This window comes from Heterocephalus glaber, unplaced genomic scaffold, assembly GCF_053883595.1.
Source record: "Heterocephalus glaber isolate CG9 unplaced genomic scaffold, H.glaber_assembly_v1.0 deba00001673, whole genome shotgun sequence".
Lineage (NCBI taxonomy): Eukaryota > Metazoa > Chordata > Mammalia > Rodentia > Bathyergidae > Heterocephalus > Heterocephalus glaber.
The window spans coordinates 11,207,052-11,212,080 of record NW_028258410.1 but is presented as its reverse complement, the minus strand read 5'-3'; positions in this window follow the sequence as shown (position 1 = coordinate 11,212,080).

Sequence of the window (5,029 nt, the reverse complement as noted above, 5' to 3'; positions counted from 1 at the left end):
GTATCTGGGCCTCTCCCTGAGTCATTGTTGTGCCAAGGCCTGCTTCGAAGAGTTGTTAATGGTGGTATTGGCAGCAGGTTGTGTAACAAGCCCGGTCTGGTGGTTGGATGGAGCTCCATCTCCCCTGCTTCTTTTTAGCTTCCTAACCTCCTAGATGCCTGGAGAGGCCCAAGAGGAACCCATAGGGGTCTCTGCTGGCTACGCAAGAGGCTTCAGGACATGGTGAGGGCAGCCCCTGGGGAGGTGCAGGTGGGCCCGGGTGTCTGCAGAGCCCGGGCACAGATTTGGCCAGCAGTTGTAATCCCACCCCTAAAAGTTTCTGCAAACCCACCCCTAAAAGTTTCTGCAAACCAGTTTGTGTTACCTTGAAGAACCAGAGATATTTTTGTAACTATGGAAACATAAATCTGGGCATTAAGGAACCAGAGAGAAAACTGCAATTGTTGCCTTGACAACCGATAAAACCCCAAGTCTTTGTTGTTAGGAGTAGAGATAATGCACCTTCCATCTTCTAAATTAATTTACGTATGGGAAGGAGAAGTCAAAAGGGCTTGGGCTCCTTCCAGAAGCAGATGACGGCTGGAAGCCTTGGTTGGGAGGGATGGAAGGTCTTTCCGAGGTTTATCTCGCGAAGTGGTGGGGGCCAAGTTCTGCTGTACAAGTGGCTGAGGCCCACCTGAGTCGACCATGTCATATGCTCCCAAGAAAACCCTTGTCTCTTGAGCTGTAGCTCCTTACAGGGAGCCACCTCCCCGCCTGCAGGTGTCTGTTTGGAGCAGGATGTGGCTGTCAGAGGGAGCTGAGATCTCATTGTTACTGGGACATGTACTCCAATGTCCTCTCCCCCGCCAAGTGCCTGCCCCTGAGTGTTGGTGAGACAGGGTGTGAAAAGTCAAGATGTGCTGCTTCCGGTGGAACAAACTGCTCTGAGCACATCCCACAGCTTCTGCCAGCAGGGACTGATCACTCTCGAGCCTGCTGGTAAGTACCCAGAAATAGCCATAGCTCTGGGCCACGTATAGGTTTAATTTCCATGTTCCACCGAGACATTGTTTTTCTTCCTTAATATCCTCAGAGGATATTGTCCCTCGATGTGGCATGAAGCTTTCTGAATTGATGTCCAGATAAAATCTGCAGGAGCTTGTCCCTAAGCCAACTCCAGGGGACGGGTGACAGGCTTGCTGCTCCCACTGGGAACAGTGACATAGTGTTTTCTTGGTGCTGAATGGCCAGCTCTTTTTGCAGGGAAGATAGCACTGAGGAATGAAAGGAACATGGACGGAAAGTTCTTCTCTCTCTCTTTTTTTTTGTTTTGGAAAATCATTAGATTGCTAAGAGTGAGATTCTGGACTTCATTCAGGGTAATGAACTTTGAGTAAAATGAGAAAGAGCACACAGAAGAATATTTATGACATGGCCGATGAGAGGAACAGGTATTCTCCCAGCGGCCCTACCTGATCCTAGCCCCATCTCCAATAGACATGCTTCTCTGAGGTTTCTTTAATGTAGCATGTTGGTGTGGAGAGAATGATGTGTTCAGAAAGACCAAGGAAGAGGTCCATGGGCAGCGCCTCTCTGAATGCTCAGGGACGTCCCCTGGGCCTGTCCCCTGCCTGGCTGTTCTCCATCATCTCAGAAACTGGTGACCTCTCTGGTACTGTATCCCAGGCAACCTCAACTTGGAGAACTTGAGGTTTCACAAACTTATTAGTTCAAAGACTACTTTTTTTTTTTTTTTTGATATCCAAGGAGCCTTTTGAGAAATATCAATTCATTTGACACCTGCTGAAAAAGACCTGCTCTACACCGGAACCACATTGCTGGGGAGTGTGTGGTGAGGGTGCAGATGGGGACACTGGGCCGGAAAACTGTACAGCAGCCATCTAACTCACTATCAAGAGCTTATGAAGTGTGAGGTATATCCGCATCACAAAGCAACAGCAACAAAAAGAAGCAAATGAAGCCTGGGGAGATGAAAACTTTAAACTAGGCCGAAAGCAACTATTTACTGAAGTAGCCAATCATATATTCCCAGACCCAAGAAGTGACTGGACCTCTGACTTTCTTTATCAGCTCAATTTCCTCATATTAAGCTTAGACAAAACTGGAACATCATCGTAGAAAAATCAACAGGTTTGCGAATTAAAAAATGATCTGAAAGCATTAAAAACGCAGGTGATGAATCAATTCTGGCATATTGCTTTTTCGCCGACTTTCTGGCCGTTGAACTTTCTGCTGATCTGAAGGATATTTCATAAAAAGCTCCTTTATTAATACAGATCAGACTAGGATTTCTCTTATTAAGTCCTAGATAAGAAGCAAAGCCATCTGGGGGTCACTCTGGGTGATGGTTTCTAACCACTGTTTTTCACACAAGAGTGAGATAACACAAATTAATCGTCACTGCCCCTGGATGCATTTTGCAAGTTACCTTAAAAACTAATAAAAAGAAAGTATGCAGACAGCTTCATCAATCACCTGGCTCTTTGGCGGTTTCTCTCCACAGACTCTCATGACTTCCCCCTGGGAGATTTTTTTTTTGCTTCTGTTTAAAACGGCCATCTTTAAAAAAAAATAGATTTTTCAAACTGGGGATTAGGGACTTGATTATGTGGTGCTGTGGTGCTCCTGACATTTCAAGAAGTGGGAGGAAAGCGGGAATTTTAAAGTGGATGAATCACCAGGGGACTAGTGACTGAGCCGTAGCAGCTGGATGTAGAAGGTTCACAGCGGATCGCGTGGCTCATTCCAAAACGCAACACTTGTGCTTCTGGTGTGTGAAGGCCAAATGGTGGAGAAGAAGTTATTTGCCTGACGTACAAAGAGCAGGGAGTGGGATGGTGGGTGACAGGGTGCAAATCGTGCAGAGGCAGGCAGATCCTGCTCTGAGAAGTGGGTTCACCGTCCCCTTGCCTTCCAGGGAGCCGTGCCAGCCTCTGGCTCGGTCCTTTCCAGTGTTTTTTTCATATCTTCCATTCCTTAGTTCTTTGTTTTCCATGCACCCATGAGATCCCAGGCAGAATTATAGATGTGGTGGGCTCAAGGCACCCTACTAATGAGCCGAGAGAGAGAGAGAGAGAGAGAGAGAGAGACAGACAGACAGAGAGACAGACAGACAGAGAGACAGACAGACAGACAGAGAGAGAGGGACCTGTGGCATCTGAACCCTGATCTGGCACATCTGAACTATCCTGCCGGGGCCTGACTTCATGTGCTTGAGTTGATCAATTCCTCCTGGAAATAAGCCAGTTTAGGCTGGATCTCTGTCACTTGTCACCCAAAACCCCCTGAGTTGCAGGAAGCTAACATTGTTAAGTGAGGGCAGAGGCTGGCGTGTGGTGAGCACTCATTAGATGGTGGTAGTCGTGGTTTTTGTCACCAACCCAGGGCCGCCAACAAGTCCTACACAGGTGGTAATCCTCTGCTCCAGGCCTTCTGCAGGCTTCAGGAGAGAAGCCGGACCCTGTGGCCACGTGGAGGCTATGCTTGCTTTCCTGTTGTAGGACTAGGACAGCTGAGATTTCCAGAGTTTGTTTTTTAAAAATAGTTTTGATAGAAATCTGAAATTTGCCTGAGGTTCACAGTAGGAAGAGGATTTACTTGATAATAAATCCTTCTATTCTTCTTGCGACAGAGCTGACTGTTGACCTGTCCAGGGGCAGTGCTGCTTGGCCGGTGGTGGATGGGGAAAGACTGCCATGTCATCTGTTGTTTGGGGCTGTCTAGCACTCAGTGTCCCTTTTCCTGGTGACAACATCTCTGCTTTTCCCCAGGGGCCCACTTCATTCTGAGTCTGTGTGGTTCAAGTGGACTGATGAGGCGGAAGCAGTGTCTGAGTGGTCCTGAGGAGGAGAGGACCCAGGGCACTATCTAGAGAGGAGCAGGGAGATTTGGGATCCTGAGACTTCGGTTCCATCCCAGCCAGGACTGCTTGGTGGCTACTCAAGCCCAGGTGCCATGAGCTTGGTGTCTGCCTGCCTCCACAGTGCATGGAGGGGACCGTGTACCTGGTCATTTGTAAAAATGACCACTTCTCTCCTCCCCTGCTGCCACACTCTTCGTGGTAGTGTGACTTCAGCTCCTCACCACTGGCCTGGACATGGACCGGCTCCCAACCTAGGTCTCCAGAGCCCTGTGGGGTTCTGTTTGTCCACATTTGCCCCAATCTGCCCCTCAGAAACTCTCCTCTCCATGTGAAAAAGCCGGGAGATACTCTCTGAAGAATGGGGAGCCTGTGGAGGAGAGCCTGGCCATCCTAGTTGAGGCCAATCTGATTTGATTTGCAGGAAGATATGGATCCAAACAAGGGAGAGCTCAGCTAAGATAAACAGCTCATTGCAAATGCAGGAGCAAGGCCACCTGATATTGAAAGAGCCACCCAGCTGACCTTTAGAGCCATGAAAACTGCTTATTGTTTGAACCCACCAAGTTTTGGGGTTACTTGTTACTCAGCAAAAGCTAACTGTTACAGATATTACCAGATAGCCTCATTGGGAAGTAAACTGGTTACTGTGGTAAAAAGTTGTCTAAACATGATTTAACTCCACAAGCCCCAGAGCTTTGGGAGGTCACTGACTTTGAAAGTGTGAGGTAGTCTTGTTGCCATGGATACCCCCATTGAGACATTAGAGTGCAAAGAGAGAAACCTAGTGTTGCCTTGACAACAGGCTTGCAAATCCAAGTCTAGGAAGGCAAAGGACTATAAAAAATAGGAAGAATCAGGAGGAGGGGGAGAATTGGCTTTACCCCCCCGCCCCCGACAACTTGCCTCCATGCAGTTGACAGTCTATTGGAAGCAAGCGTTGTTTGAATTGGGAGCTATAAAGTGAGCAACAGGAAGCTCTTCCTTTTTCATGGCCCATCCCACAGCAGGAGAAAATCGCCCAGCCAGGGAGCAGCACGAAGCAGAGTCACTAAGTGCTTCCTCTAAGAGTTTGCAAATTGCTCTCAGCCAAGTCCCATGCCAAGGATCAGAGCTTGCCCCAGCTGGAGGGGGCCTTAAAAGCATCCAGCCCCAGGCTCTTTCTCT